The 20,668-nt window shown below is 42.5% G+C and overlaps 1 long non-coding RNA gene across 1 annotated transcript in view; it reads left to right on the forward strand.

Moving 5' to 3' along the window:
* LOC106728309 overlaps nucleotides 1-16,460 on the forward strand; it is an 18,724-nt gene extending 2,264 nt beyond the window's left edge. Inside the window, exons 2-3 of the long non-coding RNA XR_001364590.1 lie at nucleotides 3,721-4,062; nucleotides 16,084-16,460. This is a non-coding gene — a long non-coding RNA (uncharacterized LOC106728309). The remainder of the gene's footprint in view (nucleotides 1-3,720; nucleotides 4,063-16,083) is intronic.
* Nucleotides 16,461-20,668: the final 4,208 nt, after the last annotated feature.

Consider the following 20,668-nt stretch of genomic DNA (forward strand, 5'->3'; position numbering starts at 1 on the left):
AACGGGCAGTCGGACATCCCTCTCACAATCCAAGACTGCTGGCTCCCAACCGCTCACCTGCCTGCCAGCCTGATTGCCCCTAACCACTCCCCTGCCAGCCTGATCAGCACCTAACTACTCCCCTGCTGGCCCAATTGCCCCTAACTTCCCTCCCGTGCTGGCCCGGTCACCCCTAACTGCCCTCCCCTGCCGGCCTGGTCCCCTCCAACTACCCTCCCCTGCAGGCCTTGCTCCCCCCAACTGCCCTCCCCTGCAGGGCTGGTCCTCCCTAACTGCCCTCCCCTGCTGGCCTGGTTCCCCCCAACTGCTCTCTCCTGCCGGTCTGGTCCTCCCCAACTGCCCTCCCCTGCAGGCCTTGTTCCCCTAACTGCCCTCCCCTGCTGGCTCGGTCACCTCTAACTGCCCTCCCCTGTAGGCCTGGTCCCCCCTAACTGCCCTCCCCTGCTGGCTCGGTCACCTCTAACTGCCCTCCCCTGTAGGCCTGGTCCCCCCTAACTGCCCTCCCCTGCCAGCCAGCTTGTGTCCACATGGGGGTGGCCATCTTGTGTGTTGGAGTGGTGGTCAATTTGCATATTTCTCTTGTATTAGATAGGATTCCACTCCAAAATAGTAGAATATATATTTTGTTCAAGTGCATGTGTAATATTGACCATGAAAGGCCATAAAACAAACCTTAACAAATTTAAAAGAATTAAAATAATACAAAATATGTTCTTTCACTAAAGTGGAATTGAACTAAAAATCAGTAACAAAAATGTCAGGAAATATCCATAAATATCAAAGTTAATAGACTTAAAAATGAAGATAATTCTGACACATGCTACAACATGGATGAATCCTGAAGACATTTTACTAAGTGAAATAAGCTGCATAAAAGAAGACACATATTGTATGATTCCACTTAAATGAAGTGCCCAGAGCAGTCAAATTCATAGTAGAATGGTGGTTCAGAGATTGGAGTAATGGGGAGTTATTGTTTAATAGGTACAGAACTTCTGTTTGGGATGGAAAAAGTTCTAGAGATGGATAGTGGTGATGGTTGCACAACAATATGAATGTACCAATGCTACTGAACTATATACACTTACAAATGGTTAAAATGGCAAATTTTATGTATATATATATTTTTATGTATATTTTACACAATAAAAATTAATAGATCAGATAATGTTGCTTTACACAGGTCTTGATTTAGAAATACTGGGAAAATGTCTTATGTGTGTCCTATTTAAGTTCACCTTGAGTTCTCTTAAGAACAAAGAGTAAAAAATAGTCATTTATGATTTCTGCATAATATGTTGCCATAGAACTCAATCACAAAATAAATTAAAATAAACTCTAAGTGCAAAAAGCTTGATTTAAATGCTTCTGCCAAGCCCTGGGCAACACAAAAAGCAGTATTTCCTCCCATAATTAATTACAGGAAAATCACAGATAGTTACATAATTACATGATTCTTCTCCTGAAGATACAAAAGCCAAATGTGAAGGAAAGAATGCTCTGGGCTCCATTGCTTTGCAAGGACTTGATCAGGCTGTGTCCTGGGAGGACTACAGTAGAGATTTAGAAGGTGTGGAATTTGTTCCCAGGATAAATGAGCTTCTCAATAATAAAATGTTATGCTTTTTTCCAAGTAAGCCATATCTGAACTGGGAAAGAATAGGCTCTTGTGGTTGTTTCAGAAATATCCCTTGAGCCAGCCCAATTCTAGATAAGAAGGAGAACCTGAAATGTTAGGAGGACAGTTAAAAATCCTCTCTGCACTTGCGAGGTCTTAGAGCTGAGGAGGGAAAAGGGGAGATTGAACTCAGTAAATGGAATTTTTATGGCTGTTTTATATTGTTCTTGATATAGTTTTGTTGTTTATTGTAAAAATTTTAATATAAGAAGAAAACAAATGCTATTGTATGTTTACTTGGTTCTTCAGGTGGCTTATCATCATAAGGTAAATGGTAAGGTGTGGCTATTATGCTCTTAATGGCAATAGAAAAATTCAACAAAAGCTTAATGCTGAGTCACAACTGTACGTGACCATAGTGAAATGAATAATGGCTAAATGACACATTCCATCTTTTTGGTAGGTTGAATTATCATTTAAAATATTTGTTGCCCCTCCTCGAGCTCACCTTCCTACAGGACGATTTCCCTGGTTATTGAACTCATACGCAGCCAAATGATCTGCTTTAGGCAAATTGTGAGCTGAATGACGTGTCACATGTGAGCAGACACATGGAGAACCAGCATTTGTTTCACCATGTCTTTTATTCCTATGTTACAAGACCAACAGCATCCCATAGCTGCTTTATGAGCCTGGGTCTGTGAGTAGACCCAAGTTGGAGCAGACCCATGATAAACATGTAACATGAGCAGGAAATAAACTCCTGTTTACTTGGGGCTGTTTGTTCCTGCAGCATTACTTAGCCTCGTCTTACTGTTGCATGTTTCCATCCACATAACAACATTAACATTCATGTCATCTGTATAACATTTTGCTTAGGCGTTTTAACCTATTTACCCTTCCCCAAAGGCCAGATTTACATAATTTCCTCTGACTTCCTTGATAACAGAATCCCAACTTCATTCTAGCTGTAATGTGCTCAACCCCAACAATGTGCCCAACTAATAGTTTTGTTAGTCTACCCGTGGTTGGCAAACTGCGGCTCGCGAGCCACATGCGGCTTTTTGGCCCCTTGAGTGTGGCTCTTGCGCAAAATACCACGTGCGGGCGCACATACAGTGCGATGGAAACTTTTTGGCCCATGCGCAGAAGTCGGTTTTTGGCCTGGGCAAGTCTATTTTGAAGAAGTACTGTTGATATTTGGCTCTGTTGACTAATGAGTTTGCCAACCACTGGTCTAAGCCAATCATAGCAACTCCATTACTCATCGAGAGGAATTGATCTAAGGATAAATATGTAACTCAGTTTGGAACCAGGAGATTTAAAGGGAATCTGCTGGAGAATTCAGGGGAAATTTTTCCTTTCTGGGAAGAGCAACATGCAAAGAGAAAGTTGTTTTTGTCCACTTTCTTCCACTTTTAGCTTTTGAAAGCTGTAAAGTAACAATGTGATACTTGGAAGTGTGACGGTGAGGATTCACACCAATGTGCTTAGAGCAGTGGAATCCCAGATAAAAAGAGCTGGGGTTCTTGATGACATAATGGAACCACCGAATAAACCTTCAGAGTGCCTACCTGGGCTTCTTAGTGAACTACTAATGTCCTTATAGTTTAAGCCGTAAGTCTGATTTATCTATTGCCCGCTGCTAAAAGCATCCTAACGGATACAACATGTGTGGACAGAGCATTGCTCACTTGGCCTGTTTCACCAGGGGTTCACCTTTATGATTGCCCTGGATAGGCCTTGGGTTTTTTTTTAAGCTACAGTGGAGGTTTTACTTAATTTGGCTCCCAAGTGCAGCTCTAACCTTAATGAAGTTCCTCTTTGGTGTATGCACCGAAAGCAGCTCTCCCTGTGGCCATCTGGTTTAGGGTCCTGTTTCTCTAGGTAGTACCAGAAGCTACCTGGGCCTAGTGTTTCCCCACAATGGGGAAATACTTTTTTTAACCACCAAACCTCATTATGAGATTTTTCCAACAAAAGATAGTCAAGCCAGAAGAGCTACCAATGCCATTGTCTTGAGCACTCACTGTTATATTGTATTCTAACGCTGCAATATTGCTGGAGGCAAAAATGACTAAACTGAAACTGTCCTGCTTCAGGAACATCATGAGAAGCCAGAGTTCTTTGGAGAAGACAACAGTGCTGAGGAAAACAAGGCAGCAGGACAAGAGGAAGACCACACATGACATAAGAAGCCACAGGCACGAGTCTACAGGAGCTGAGACTCATTCACAGGGTCACCAGGAGTCGGAGCTGGTTCAGCAGCACGTAGCACACGGCTGCCACATAAACGAGTGCGTGGGACCTCGTGGCTTAGCCTCAAGGAGTGTTCTGAGTGTCACTCTGAGGCAAGGATTTTCCTCCCCATCACTGTCATGGGCAGCAGCAACCACCACAGGGTAAATCGTGGATTTAGGCAAGAAGGTATCTAAATGCTCAGCGTAAGTTTGGTCGTTTCATAATTTCTTTGAACAGCCTCCATTTGGGCATTCTGTTATCCATTATTTCCAGATGTCCCTTGTTTTTATTTTACTTTTCTATTTCACACACTATGTTTTGCTATTTTTAATCTTTTTCTTATGTCTATGTTTGTGTATCCTAGAAAAGGTCTCAGAAATATGATCATTCTTTAATTTTTCTAAGTATCTTTTTTGTTGTTGTCATAGCGGACTGTGACTTCTGGACATTATGTAGGAATGTTACTTTAATTTCAGGCTTCTGAAACAAATATCTCAACTCTTTTAATACTACTTTCTTTTTTATCTCCATTTTACATATATTTCACTTTTGCTAAAAAATGTTGCTTTGATACGTGGTCTTCCTTTTTATTGTCTGTGCTACCAAGTACTTATTTTCACCTTGTAAATAAGAGAGAAATCTACAAAACTTTTACAATTATTTAAACCAATCCTAGTAGCTATTTTGAAAAATTCCACTAAGAACGGTTAAATTGCTGTTAAGCTAATATAGTTTTTTCTTGAATGGTCCAAATTTATAGTAATCAAAACGAATTTGTATTTTTAATTTGTATTATCTAATTATAATTTGCCTAGTATAAATTGGATAGTAATTGACTGTATTTGCAGTTTTTCTCCACTTTTTATATCCTCTCTGTTTTATAGTTAGACTGCCTGTAGTCCAAATTTTGTTGCTACTCGGCACCACTGAGTTCTTTGCATTCTTTCTTAGATTTATGCCTTGAATCAGAAAAGTTTTACTAAAAAAATATGTTTCTGCATATTGTTCCATAAAATTTCTTTGGATGTACTAACACGCTGAGCTCTTAAGGAGTTTAATGGTTATTTCACCTTGTTGACTTACTGTGATTTTTTGTTGTTGGAGCATTTCCATTCTTCCATCAGCTCACAAAAACCTTGAAGCATCTGTGCTTGGGAGAAGGTGGTCACGTGGAAATGAAAAGCACATTTAACTGCTTTGTTGCTGCATATTGTGTGACAAAAATCATAGGCCCTTGATGTTCCAGACAGCCAATGGTGGACAGTCAGCTTGGTTTCTAACAGTCTGTGTACCAGCTGATTACCTGAAATGTATTTCCCCATGGAAACAAGGTTAAGGAGGGGCACTTAGGTTTCTAGGTTAATAAATAAAACCTGTTTCACCCAGGAAACAACTAAAATTCTGTACATTGCAATGGTTAAGAGCAGACTATTGCTATTCTTAAGTAGCCAGAAAAGCAGTGCAATTGAATAAGGAAAAGGCTTTTTAAAAAAACATTTGTTGAACGCTGATTGTCAAGGAAAAACAATTTTAACTAGATGAAGGTGTAGAGAACTACTCATGATAATTCCAACAGTGGAAGGACAAATGGCATGTATTTCTTTATTATATGTTTCCCTTTATAATAAACAGCTGACATAGTTTCAAAATATTCTTCAATAAGCATTATTTTTTAAATTTATCCTTATTGATCTGAGCGAAGGGAGACATCAATTTGTTGTTCCACTTATTTATGCATTTATTGGTTGATTCTTGTGCCCTGACTGGGATCAAACCCACAATCTTGGAGTAGCAGGATAACGCCCTAACTAACCAATTGAGCTACCCGGCCAGAGACAATGAGCTTGCTTTTTAATTATTAGGTCAAAAATGCTGATAATTAAATAAGAAAGGTTTAAGAAGTGAAAAACATTATGGCGTTATTCTTGCCTGAGACAGTTGTATCACAGCCACTTTTGATTTAATGGAGCAGTCATGGCTTTAGTTTCCTTTGGTCCTTTCATTAGTGGAACAGAAGACTACTGATTGTCACCAGGTGACAGGTGCTGCTCTAGGCTCAGAGAATACAGCAGCAAACACGGGAGAAAAAGGTCTGGTTGGCTTATAGAGAGAATGAAGAACCTCTGTGGGAGGGGTTTTCTATGGAAATGGGGTAGGGAAGAAAAAGGTGAAGGAGGAATAGAATGACTGAGAATGAGTAAATCACCTGGGAATAGAAGAGGACAAAGGGGAGAAGGTAACCCCAGAATGTTGGACTCAGGGGAGAGTAGGGAGGAGAGAACTTGGGTAAAACAGTGATGTGCTTAAGCCAAGGGTTGAACAACTTGTGTGACCTAGGGGGAGAAGAGTGAGAAGGGGCAGGGAGCCAATTTCAGCATAAGTAAGGGGCGGGGGGGGGGGCGTTTTGCAGAATAGTCTTCTTTAGAAACTATAGGAAGTGAAGCAAGGGGAAAGAATGGGCAGGCTGATTTGGCAGAGATTTTGCTCATAAATTCCATCATTTCAAAGAGTAAATCATAAGGAATAATGTGAGAAATGTCCAGAAGTTTCAATTTAGATCTATTTTTTTTCACAGTAAAATGCTATTTTATATTTGTGATAATGTGATAATGTGTGATTACAAATTGTCAAATATATTTGGAGGGACAGAGTTGGAGAGAGCTAGTTAAGTAACGGGGACCCAGGAACAGTAAATAAAAAAGAAGTGGCTCTCCATGCAGGGTGGGTGGAACCAGCTTACAAACTGACCACTTGATCACCCCACTTGCAGCTTCCTATGATTGCATTGATTTTTATTGATATATATTCATGTTCACTTTCTGGAGTTCCTGACATTTAAAAAAATATTAAAGTAATTCAGATTCACCCCATTCCTACACTGGTGGAAAGATGGCCCCACCACATGTAGTTCCCTCATGTGGTTAAGAGCATAGGCTCTGGGGTCAGAACATCTGGATTTGCATCCTGACTCAAAGGACAGTCATTTCTGTGTTGTGTGGTTTTGTGCAAGTTACTTAATTTCTCTGGGCCTCAATTCTTCATGTGTAAAATGGCTTAATAATAGCACCTAGATCATTGGGTTACTCTGGAAATTGAATGGGTAATGTATATGAAGCTCTTAGAAAAATGTCTGGCCTCAAGTAGTGTTAGTTTTAAGAAGCAAAATAAAACTTCTAAAAATTCCCACACCAATTACTTACATTAACAAAAGCAAGAGCGAAAGTTGCTGCATGCATATTAATCTGCATTCAGAAACTTTCTAGTAAGTGCTTTCAATCAAAATGATTAGAAGCTGGCTCCGCAACCGGGGCTCAGGCCAACCCCAGCACCAACTGTCAGAGGAGCTCACGTCTGTCACACCTGGTTCACTTCAGGCCCTTGACTGGCACACAGGTGTTGACTGTACTGTGCTATAGCAATATCAGGAATACAAACATAAGTGCTCTTGGCCTTCCTACTCAAAGATGGTGAAGATTTTTATCTGTGTGTTGACGTAGCTGAATTTCTTTTAAGTAGGTCCACAGAGGAAAAAAAACCCACTCAGAACTTTCTCTTTCTTTGGATGCCTTCCTTCTTGCACAGTTTATGTGGAACAAAAAACTGTCTCTCCAGCCAGATATGGCCCCACACAAGCCAGTGATGTAACTGAGTTCATTCTTGGGGAATTTCCTACCTGGGCTTCAACCCCAATCGGAGCCCTGTTGCCAAACATGCCCTGTAACCACCCTCATCCTCAGCTTTGTCTTAAGGAAAATCTCTATTTGAACTTATGTAAACAGGTAAATGTTAGAGGCCAAATATACAGCTCCCTACCTCTGACAAGCGTGCCTGTCCCTTGCTCTTCTCCTATGAAAGGCCTCCCTTGCTTTCTCTCTGTCTGTATAGCTAAAATATGCCACCAATTCCAAAGGGATTTGGAGGATCACCAATAATGAAGTGGACACCAAATGAAATCTTTCTCATCATAGTTGGAGTGCCCGTTTCTGAGCAGGCTTTGTGTTCACCAAGGCCACTGGCACCAAAAAGCAATTACAGAAGTTCTGCGATTGGATGCTTGCCCACTCCCCTAAACAGAGTCATTTTTCCATTTTAAAAAATCACAAACACTTTTTGAACCCTCGTGCACTGTTGTGGGGAATGCAGATTGGTGCAGCCACTATGGAAAAGAGAATGGAGCAGCCTCAAAAAAATGGAACTCCCTTACGACCCAGTGATTCCACTTCTGGGTATTTATCCAAAAACAAACAAACAAACAAAAAAACACCAACCCCCCCCCCCAAAAAAAAAAACACAACAAAAACCCAAAACACTAATTCAAAAGAATATATGCACCCCTATGTTCATTGCAGCATTATTTACAATAGTCAAAATCTGAAAGCAATCCAAGTGCTCATCAATAGATGAGTGGATAAAAAAGTTGTTGTACATTACTTGGCTGTAAAAAAAAAAAATGAAATCTTACCGTTTGTGAAGGCATGGATGGACCCTAGGAGATATTATGCTCAGTGAAATAAGTCAGAGAAAAACAAATACCCTATGATTTCATTTATATGTGGAATCTACAGAACAATATAAACCAACAAACGAAATTAAAACAGACACATAGATGCAGAGACTGGACTGACGATTGCCAGAAGGGAGGGGGTCAGGAGACTGGGTGAAAAAGCTGAAGGGATTAAGAAGTACAAACTGGTAGTTACTGAATAGTTACAGGGATGTAATGTACAGCATAGGGAATATAGTCAATAATATTGTAATAATTATGTATGGTGCCAGGTGGGTACTGGAAATATCAGATGGGAACACTTTATAAAGTATATGATTGTCTAATCACTATGCTGTACCCCTGAAACTAATACAAAAATAATAGTGAATGTAAATTGTAATTGAAAATATATAAATTAAAACTAAAAAAGAAAGCCCTTTATTATTAATCAGTTATTACTAGTTAGAAGAGGATTACTAGTGATTTTTGTTCTGCTCATTATATTTGTGGTACTATATTTGTTTGCTTTTGTAGTGAATATGTATTTTTTTGGTGGTTTTTAAAAATTGTGGTAAAGTATACTCAACATCTACTCTTCTAATTAGAAAAATAAGTTGTTTCCATTGTAGAATAATTGAAACCTGTATCAATAAAAGAATATTTGCTGTGATTTGCATTAAGACAAGTTCAAGAGAGGCATAATGGAGTAAACCTATACAAACTATTGATGATATGATTTGCTTGCTGTATTGTTTAAAAATGGGTATGACATAGTATTCTGAGTGCCTGCTAATTGGCCATGTGCCTTCTATCAATTCCTACTTGTGTTATCCCGGGCTAGTCACCCACCCTCTATGGGTGTCACCCCCCTCACCTGTAAAATGAAACAATCCTTACTTTGTTACTCAGTAGGGTGCCTGACTTATAGACGACCCTGAAAAATGGAGCGTTTTCCTTCTGACTGGGAAAGACCGGACGTTTGTTCATTTACTTACATGGCCTAATACAGAATTTCATCCAACATTTTGGATTCGGGACACTACTTCCCATATCTAATGTTTCCTAATGGCCATCAGGTTTCCTGACAATACCTTTTTTTTTTCCATGCGGTTCTTGACATCTGTATTGTAAAGGAAAGGAGTTGATGAACTTTGATAATGTTAGAGCTGTTCATTCAGTGAAGATTTACAGTGACACATCTAGGTTGTGCAATGGCCCGGTGTGCAGAGAGGAAATATCACGTTCCCAAACGGCAGCTTGTCTGTCACAGGGCTGCCCAGTGCCTGGATTTTCCCCACTCCTGAATGAGGCTGGAAGGTCTGAGCATCACTGGACCCAGAGCCAGAGCAAAGGAAAAACAAAGAGAAAACCCCACCCTTCAAGAAACTTAGTCAAAATGGGCATCAAGGATGCGGTACATGAGAGGAATAGAGACTAGAGTTAAATACCAACACTAAAGACCCCAGTAGACAGCCTCTGAATGCAGCTGGTTGATAGAGACAGTGCTAGGGTGATCCAGAGGGGAGAGTGCTGTGGGCTGCAGGGATCTGCACAAGCTTCACAGAGAGAAGAAACTAGATGGATGACAGAATTCAGACAGACGGGAGACAGGGAGGCCTTGGGAGCAGGAGGGTCAGAGCATGTTTCAGTCTAGATGTCAGAGCTTTGTGAGAGGAAGCAGTGGGGCAGGAGGCTGTGGAGATGTTAGAAGCCCATGGCTCGTTTGTGTAAGTCACGAGACCTCAGTTTTCTCATTTTCCTGAGGTGATGGAGCACGTGCTCCTCATACTCCTCGCAGTTTTGACCTTCTATGACCCTGAGCACTGACCTGAGGATAACAACTTGCTGGACAAAAAGGGGATCATTGGCTCGAGCAGCAGAGGATGAGAGTGGATCTAGGGAGGCTCTGTTAGGGCTTATTGCCTCCTGTCCCTTCACCTTGCAAGGCAGGCATGATGCAGTGACTACCTGTGGCCTCCTCCCAGACAACCAGGGTTCACTCTTAGCTCTTACTGTTCCTTAGCTGTGCCTCAGTTTTATCCGCTGACAAATGAGGATGACAATAACAGTGGCTTCCTCCCAGGGTTCTTGTGTGGAAGTGCTTAGAACAGTGCCTGGTGCATAGTGAGGACTTAATAAATGTTAACAATTTGTCTTATCTCTTCTTGACAACTGGGGACAACTGGTCTTAGCCAGAATGCCAAGAAATCAGCAGATTTTGATATTTTTATATTTACATATAAAATAGCACACACGTAGATATACTCTGAGTGAAAATTTGCTACACTTACCAACAGGAATAATTCTGTCATAAATAAGGATCACAGCAGTAGATATCAGCAGTTATACACCCAAAGAGTCATATAAATAAACTCATTGACAGTTAACTTCACACAATGCATGCCAACAAAAGCAAATGAAAATGCATATGCTACACAGTGTAACAACTCTCAGGCTTGAGTCTTCTGAAGTTATTCCTCTACCAGCCTGGGCTTATGGGTTCCTTTTTAATCTCTCTGGTTCACATTGCCTTGTTAATAGAAGCATCATGGAATTTATGAACTGGGTCAAGCCTTAGACATAGAGACCACAATTTTATAAAATGAATGTGCGTTCCAATCCCAATTTTCACATTGGATTCCAGCACTAAAGCAGAGCAGAACTATTATTTGAATGAAATATGAGTATTGAATTCTGCAGGAGAAAATGAAACATACTCCTGTGCCAACTTCTAGGCAATATTCCTGGGTCTAAAGTATAGCTGGGGCAATGCCAGATGGTCCTCCCAGGAAATTGAGCTTGTCCCCAGCATTGGCAATCTAGTGACGCTATCAAACAGGAAATGCTTTATTGTCTATTATAAAAGAACTAGAGGCCTGGTGCATGAATTCGTGCACGGGTGGGGTGTGGCCGGCAAGGGTGGGGTGTGGCCGGCCCGCCCTGATCGGGGTCAGGCCAGAGAGGGGGAGGGGCCGCAGGAGGTTGGCCAGCCAGCCCCACCCCCAATCAGGCCGGTTGGCCGGCTGCAGTGCACGTCATAGCTACCAGTTTTTCCAGTTGTTCAGTCACTTGGCTTTTATATATATAGATGAGGGTAGCAATGGTTAAAGATTGATCAAGGGAAGGAGGTTGTTAGATAATTGAGACTTCTGCTGATTTCTTGGCATTTTGGCTAAGACCAGCAATTGTGGTCTTAGAATAATAGGGTAGAACTATTATGTGAATAAAGTAATAATAGCTAACTAATGAATACATACTATGTCCCCAGCACTGTGCTCGAGATTTATATACATTAATCCTTGCAACAAACCTATGATGTCAGTGTCATTATCATCATCCCTACTTGCAGATTAGGATATTCATGGACATATTTGCAGTGGATTCTGAGGTGCCAGCTCATAGAGTTGCCCAAAGCCTTACTTTGGTAAGTGGCGGATTTGAACCATGATGTGTTTGACTTTAGAGCTGGAGATTGATTTTATGCCTAACACTATCATTCCACCCCAGCATTTACAGAAAACAGTGCTGCCTCAGGTGTGCTGTCTCTGGAGCTTTGGGAGGCTCTGTGGTGCTTTGCCTTCCTTGCTCAGGTGACATTTATCGGGGAGCTTCTCGATCTTGCATTTTGCTCCCCAGATATTTACTGAGGAGTCTCACCCAGGCTTGTCTTCCTCAGTTCAAATTACTTGTGCTCTGGCCTCTGCTGACAACAGGATTATGTCCATCGATCATTGGAAAAAACGGTTTCAGTGGTGACATTTCTCCTCTGCTGGAAGAGCAGTTTAATTTTCATGCTGCTGTGGATGGGCCACAGCTAGGCTTGGTAAAAATCAAAACTTAAAGTTAGCCAAACCCTAAAAATGCTAATAGTATTTGGTCAATTGAATTTCTATATAAATTCTGAGAGGTGCTAGGCAGGGTCAGATTGATAATAATGCTCGATGTAGGGCCTGGTGCCCACGGGAGAGGTGTGAACAGGTTCCTTCCGGCCACCTTTCCTCTCCCTTGAACTTTACCCAGCAAATCTCCTTCTTTCCCAGGTCTGAGGTCAGGCTCCTCATCTTCGTGTTCTGAGACTGTGATTCCTAGGGAACTTTTCAAAGTGCTATAGAATTAAAAACAAGAACGAAAAGATATTATTAACTATGCCTAACATGCCTGGTGCACTTCGTCTCCTGGGCTAAGCATACTATCATTACCTGTTCAAGGAAGCTTTATGATCCTGAGAAGTTGCCTATCTCCCTTGAATCACAGACAGCAAATAGCAGAGTTGGGATTTGAACTTTGAACTTTGAGCCTTGAGCATGAACTTTTTGCCAAAATCCATGTTTCTATATTACCAAACACTCCCTGCCCAGGCGAGGCCCTGTACAATGCCTTGCAGAAAAAATACAGCATAGATCAATCAGTTATGATCACTCTTCAAAGAGTCTACAATCTGATTAGTAAGATGAAATATTAAAAACACAAAAGTTACTGACACAAAAAAAGGAAAGTTGTACTTCAAAAAAGGTTGCTTGGAATACAAAATTGGTTGGCGAGTAGATTTTACTAACCCTAATTGTAGTAGAATTCAGAGGGGGCCTCTGGTTCAAGGTAGAAGGCCTCAGGGTGGAGGTAGGGCTTAGTGGGCCACGCAGAAAGACTGGGTTCCCCACAATTCCCGGGAGGAACCCTCCCAGAGAAAGCAGGGCCAACTCCAGGATAAAGACAGGCAAGTACAGACCAGGACATAGGGGTGAGGCTGGGCTGGAAAGACTCTTGCAGGACAGATTCAGGGGCTGGATGTTATGCCTAACAGCATCACGCCACCCGCAGCGTTCCTATAAAATAGTGCTGCCTCCTCAGGTGTGCTAGCTCTGAGTGTCAGGAGGCTCCGAAGGTTCTGAGCATGAGATGGATGCATGCAAAATGATCTCCTTGCTTAATCACTTAGGACGGCAACAGGACAGTTGGTGTTATTTGTCATTATGTAGATGCCCAGCATCTATTTATAAGTAAAAAAATTTGTCATTATGTAGATGCCCAGCATCTATTTATAAGTAAAATTTTAAGTAGAAATAAAACACACATATGAGAAAAGTGTGCACTTCATAAGCAGATAGCACTTTAAATTTTTATAAAGGAAAACAACTATGTAACCAGCAAATACATCATGATTTAGAAAATGTCACCACCCTAGAAGGCTCTCTCCTACTCCCACCCAGTGAGTAATCTCCAGAGGTTATCCCTGTTCTGATTTCCATCACCATACATTAGTTTAGCCTGCACTTTAGTTTTGTATAAATGGAACCATATACCACACAATCTTTAGTGTTGGGCTATTTTTCTCAACATAATGTTTGGGAGATTTATCTAGACTCTTTCCTGCAGTGTATCTCATTCATTTCATTGCTGTGTGTTATCCCACTGCATCACTATATCTCAGTGGATGTAGCTGTTCTGATGTGGATGGGCACCTGGGTTGTGTCCAGCATGGGGCGATCGTGAAGACTGCTGATACGAACATTCTGTGTGCAACACATTTTGCAGAGCCTTCCCCATGCAGGAGAGCCCAGGTTACGAGTTCTGCCTTCCCCAAGTGGAAATTAGACCTCAGCTGCCCACTTCCCCAGCTGTGGTGGCTTGTGACCTAGGCTTTGCCAATTAGATGGACCAGCCTATGACTTCAGTTTGAGGGGAAATCATGAGGAAGCAGCTGGTGAGAGTGATGAGTGAAGAGACTGAGCTTCCAGGGCCAGAGTGGCGCTGTAGATGATGCCTGTGATGCCAGCACCAGACATGGCACTCCGCCTCCAAGCAGTCCCGGGAGGTCCCCTGCTATTGTCCCCATGTCCCAAATTTCAAAGCCTGATTCTCTCACCAAACTTCTTTGAGCCCCTTTAATAAATTCTTATTCTGCTTAAAGAACCTAGGATGGGTTCTTTTATTCCTGAAGAGAAGGAAGTATTAGAACAAGACTAGATAAGCCTTATTTGACCACCATGGGAACAGGAGATATAATGACTCTTTTAGAAATGTGGACAAGTCCCATTTAATGCTTAAAAGCATGGACTCTAGAGCCAGTCTTTCTGGGTCAATTCTTTATGACTTGCAAGCTGTGTGACCTTGGGCAAGTTACTCAACCTCTCTGTGCCTTAGTTTCTTCATTGTAAGATAGTGAGAAAGCACAGGTTGTTGTAAGGATGAAATGGGTTAATTTATGGCACAGCATGGTCCAACACCTGGCACAGTAAGTGCTATGTGTGTTTGCTGTTTTCACTATAATTACTTATGACAGGCTCCTGGGCTCTTTCAGATAAAAACTGAGTCAGCAGGAAAGTGCCAGCAGGAGTAAGTGACTCATTTGAGCAGTATTATTTGCACAGTGGGAACCTCCAGTGTGTTTGGTTCAAAAGAATGGAGGAAGGGAACTGTAGTGGTCAAAGAGGGTGGGCAGCGATGGCCTTGACCGACTTGGGAGCCCCACTTCCAGGGTGCTGAGGGCTCCCTCTGCTCCTCACCATTCCCTTCTCTTTATTTCTATTCCCTCCTCAAACACCAGAATCGGTTTTCTTTATGTGAAATCAAGTGTGTGTGTCCCTCCAGTCCCAGGGCCTTACATTACAATCTGGGGTCCCTACTTTTCCACCGAAGCCTGATTCTTTTCTGGTAATTTCTCAACCCACAGAGAGGAGACCTCTTTTGTGGGATGCAGAGGTTTGCACAGTAGATTTTCGCCTCTGAGGCAGGAGGCCTCTCATGTTGTAGGCTAGGTGGGGCTTGCAGTATGAAAAGCCCAACAAAACATCAGAGACCCCTTCCTGAGAGTCAGGGTGCTGCACCGCAGGGATTGGCACTGTCAGGGCAAGTCCTACCACGTGGCAAATCTGAGCCGGGGTCCAGGCCTGGGATTTGGGGCAGGAGTGCGTGCTTCCTTCTCGGAGTTCCTCCCTCAGAAGGGGTCCAACTGCGTTTAGAGTAGTGATTGAACGGTGAGTATAACCCTCTATGTGACCAGCACTGTCCCTACTTCAAACATTCTGCCCTGTTTTTCCTACTAGGAAACTTCAATTTCTTAGCCCAAATGCCCTGATTTCTATTTCTGTAAATATGGTCAGCACAGGTGTGTTATTAGTCTGAGAGAGCAGAAAAGAGGGAAGGTGGTCTCCCCTGAGCCTAATCTGGGGTGTGAGCTGCACCGAATTGAATTCCATAGAAAGGGTAGGACACATGCTTGGAGAAGCCCAGGGCTGGTCCCCATGGCCATCCACACCAGCAGGTCTGAGCTCTCTATGCCCAGATGCCCCTTCCACTACTGAGCCAAACATCCCTGAGGCCCTGAGAACAGTTTTGCTAAGTCCGGGGGTGTCAAGGATGAGTGCAGCTGAGGTCTTGTCCTGGGGGATTTACACTGAGGAAAGGATTGGACAAGCACACAAAAAACTGCAACATAAAGTAGAAAACAGAAGCACCATAAAGGCCTGGACTACTTATGGTGCATCTTTTTCTCATGCACAAGAATCACGCAGTTTTCTCTGAGGCTGCCCTACACTGTTACTTGATTTTTGCTTAGCTCTCGCTGTACTAATATTTTTCCTCATGTGTCACTCCAACCTCATTACACTGCACATGACAGAAACTGCAACTGAGAATGCAGACTTCAGTGCTGGCTTCACCCAAAGGTGCAGCATATCATCGCCCCCTCCCCACTCATCCACCCTTTTTGAAACATGTCTTTCCGTTCTGTTTTCTGCAGCATCAACTTCACCCTACGGCTGGCTCTCCTCCGGTGACAGGATGATTGCTGATTGTCCAGAGGCCGTTTGGTTCTCATCCACATCCAAGTAAAGAGACAGCTCTTCCCAGAGTAGCCATGCACACAGTAACATGCATGACAAAAGAATACTGAGCTCCTGACGCCAAATGCCTGCATTCAGGTCCCTTCCCAGTTTTCTCCCAGGCTGTTGAGAGGGCATTTGCTTGACGTGTCTGCACTGAAGAGCCTGCTCCAGGAGTTCTCAAGAAGGCCCAGTTTCGGCCCCAAAGGGGAATCCACGTCTCCCAACTTCTGGGAGAAATAAAATTGGTATAGTTTTCAAAACGCTCCCAAAGTCTCCCTGACTCCTTTTCCACTTTTACTTCTAAGATTTCGTAACTTTTACAGCTCAGTCTACGCAAGAGCATGCAGCTTGCGCCCCCCCCCCCCCCCCCCCCCCCCCCCCCCCATCTGCATCTGCACCCACGGCACCAGGAGAAGCTGAATCCAGCATGAAGACACGGAGCCCCAGGGAAATTTGCTCGGGGTCTTTGGTGCTCTACAGCAGGATAAAGGGATTCCTTGCCTGGGCAGCCAGATAGCCTCAGTGCATGACAATTTGGGCAGGCCATGACAGTGACAAGATATGGATTCAAGAGCATATATGCTGTTGTTTGACCTTCACAAAGTCACTCACTCTTTCTTGGAACACTTTCTTTACTAAGCTTCTGGGACACCACACTCTCCAAACTCTCCCCTGTCTCCCTGCTGCTTCTTCACTTTCTCCTGCCAGCCTCCTCCTCCTCCTAACCTCTGAATAGTATTTTGCTTCAGGGCCCTCTCCTGGACCAGCTTCTCAGGTATGGTTTGAAGAACTCTGGATTAGGTTCTACACTTGTGGAATCAGCTCCTCCCACCCCTAATAGCTTTGGACAATTCAGATAAAATTTCCCCTCCCTCTCTCTTCTCTCTCCAGCACCTCCTTCCTTCCTTTCCTCTCCTCCTCCCTTCCTCCTTTTTTTTTGTTTTTTTGTTAAATTATCCGGATACTGTCTCCCTCTACAAGTAGTAATTAGGGTTGCCAGATATGGCAGTTAATTGCTAACATTTTTTCTCTTAACTTGCCTAGAATAAGACAAAGAGGATTTTCGCTGTTATCAGTGAGAAATGCTTTGTTGCCCTAAAAAATCAACTTAAACTGACCCTCTTGGGAAAGAATCCATGAAATACAAGAGGGGAAAACAATGACTCTACAGAAGAGCTTGTTCCCACCCCTTGGAACAGAGTCCCTTTTACCAACCTGTTTGATCAGCTGGGGGAAAAGCATCCTCATTTACATAACCTCCTGGCCCTTTGTGTTTCAAGGTGGCACAATTCCAGGGACGCAGTTTCTATATGAATGAAGGAGACTGAAGGCCCACAAATGCCCATCAGACATTCACTGATACAGCTTCTGGAGATTGTTCAGGACTTCTCATTATTTTCATCTGTTACAATCGTGTGTGGAATGATCTAATATTTACAAATTTGTATGCTCTCTTCAACAATCCAATCACTGAGTATTAACTTAGAAAATAGCTGTGCATCATTTGGGTGCCTGCTGCATATAAATTCTCCTATTGGGTGCTGCAGGGGTGCAGCCGTGGGCAAACTACGGCCCGTTTGAAATGAATAAAACTAAAAAAAAAAAAAAAGACCGTACCCTTTTATGTAATGATGTTTACTTTGAATTTATATTAGTTCACACAAACACTCCATCCATGCTTTTGTTCCGGCCCTCCGGTCCAGTTTAAGAACCCATTGTGGCCCTCGAGTCAGAAAGTTTGCCCACCCCTGGGTTAGGGAGACAGCCTTGCCTTGGAGAAGCACCCGGTCTGGTGAGAAGCAGTGCCGGAAACATGAAATCCTATTCCTGACAGACCAAGCACACCAGGAGCAGTCTTTTCTCTATATCGTCCATCACCTAAATACTGTGTTGAGGACATAACAGGTGATTAATAAACAGTTCTTGCAGTGAATTTCCAGAATTAAACCCCACAGTGATTACCGGCCAAATTACAAAGGAAACAAGTTACCTTCTGTCACTGTTAGGGGTCATATCACAGCCATAACAACTTACATGGTAGGAAGTGATGATAGATAAGAAGTTGAGAAGCATAATTCTTGTGGTTCAAATCAAAAGGACATTTGAGTAGACAGGATGAATCAGCACTGAGATTAGCTTCAACACCATAGATATTGCTTATTGGGGAAAAGAATGCTTCACATCTGAAAAAACAAGTGATTAGAAGGTTTGAATACTCATTGCAAAATTGTTTTTGTATGAATTCACACCCTTAATGGTTTCCTCTCAAAACTGGAGCTCATCAACTAAGCAGGTGTCAACTCGCTTATGGTTCTCAGAGCTGGAATGTGACCACAGAGAAAGAAATAAAAGGTCTCCTGAGGCACTTGCCATCTCCTCTGCATCGAGAATCATCCACATTTACTTATTGTCTCTACTCTTGTATCTCCTCTAAAGGACAACCCAGCTGGGTGAAACCCAAATTAGCACAGCACTGTCTCTTACGCATTTAAAATATGTAAAGAGAAATAATCACTGTTCTCATGCTACTTTCAAATGGCAATTTCCCTATTATACTGTTTTTAATAGAAGGCCTATTAGGTTTTATTTTTTTTTTTTAGGTAAAATGGAAAAAACACTCAACTGCTCAGTGAGGCAGAGTTAAAATATTCTGTAAACACAGCACTTACAAAACAGGCAGAACCCCTGGGCTACCAATTTGTGAACATACAACTAGTGGTACAAGACATGTGTATTGTCACAGATTCATGGCCCAAAAAAGGATTTTATTATTTTTTTTTCACAATAAACACTTCATAGCCAACCATTTTTATAAGTGACTAAGGGGAATAAAAAAAAAATGTATATAGCAGAATCAAGTACTGGTGTTCCCTGGGGCTTTCAGAAGCTTCCTACCACAGCTGCTGGGCACATTATTTTCCTTTCACTTACATTTTATAGTAGAGGGTCTTGGTTTCCTGGATGTATCTGCAAGATTTGTTAATCAAATGAATTCCAGTCCTAGTAAGGGTGTTGAGCGTGAGCAAACGTAGGACAGCATGGCTTCTGGGGATAGATTCTGCCAGGGGCAGCCAGTCTCCCTTGTTTGGGTATTTTTTTATGGTTAAAAACTCCATGCTGAAATTTTAGCTTCCTTTACCTTAATCCTGAGAAATCCCTGTCATAGATAATTATAGTTTAATATGAACTAGTGTAGCAAGGCCCATTGGATCAAAGTCTTTTCTGTGTCCCATAGTTTCAAAATGGCCCAACACACTTTGTTTACTAAACATAACTCTTCATCTCCCTGTGAATTGTTTTCCCCACCTCTGAAGTTCCAAACCACAACCCTCACCCCTCCTCCATAGCTCAGAATAGCATATAAACCTTAACTGACAGATTTTCCTGAGTCTCACATTTGTATGGAACCCCCATATGTAAATATGTAATAAATTTGGTTATTTTCTCCTGTTAATCTGTCTCATGTCTATTTAATTTTTAGACCAGTCAGAAGAACAGAGAAGGGTAAAAAGAAAATTATTTTTCCTCCCCTCTAGAGCCAACAGCATCTGATACCTTCCTGGGAACAGAGGGGTTGCACTCCATTCTTGTTTTAAATATAATAGTGCAAGTATGCAGGGAAAAGTCAAGGTTGCCATTATGCAAAGCCACTTTGTGACTCCACCCCCTGCCATGGAAACACATTCGTGGATAAGTGTGAGTGCATGGATGTAGCAGATGAGTATGTTTTCTGTGTGAGTGGGTTTGGGAAAGTATGAATTCCCATGAATATGTATGCATATGCTTGTGAGCTCTTGTGTATGAGTATGTGTGCACATTTTTGAGCGAATGTGTTTGTATGTTCATGTGTGTATGTGTGTTCATGTTTATTGTGTTTGTGTATTTGCTTGTGTGTCTGTGTAAGTGTGTGTTTATGACTGTGAGTAAAAATGCATTGTGTATGGGTGTGTAATTGTGTGTAGTTTGTGTTGTGTATGAGTATGTGGAGTGTAAATGTGTGCATGTGTCTGTTGCGCACATGTGTGAGGTTGGGTGTGTGTATGCCTGTATAGTTTGTGAGTGTAAATGTGCATTTGGGTGAGCATATCTGTGTGCCTGTGGGTGTATTTGTATATGGGTTTGTATTTTTGTGTGTAGGAGTGCACATTGTGGGTGTGTGTATATATGCATGCATACTTTTCTGTGTAAGTATTGTGTATATCTTTGTGATTGTATTTGTGTGTATGAGTGTGTGTGTCTGTGCATTGTTTGTGTGAGTGATGTGTGTATAATTGTGCCAATGTGAGCATTTGTGTTGTGACTGCGCAGTGTTTGAGTGTGCATTTGTGTGTATGTGAGTATATATGTCTGTGTGTGTGCCAGCGCTCGTGGGAACGGGTGTGCGCCGTCGCCACGCGCCTCCACCTCCCCGCAATCCGCCCCATTGCGCCCAATTGGCGCAGGAGCAGAGACAGCGGCCCCTGCGCGCCGGGTGAGCGGGCTGCACGCTGCTGTCCCCGC

The sequence above is a fragment of the Myotis brandtii genome, unplaced genomic scaffold (assembly GCF_000412655.1).
Source record: "Myotis brandtii unplaced genomic scaffold, ASM41265v1 scaffold115, whole genome shotgun sequence".
Lineage (NCBI taxonomy): Eukaryota > Metazoa > Chordata > Mammalia > Chiroptera > Vespertilionidae > Myotis > Myotis brandtii.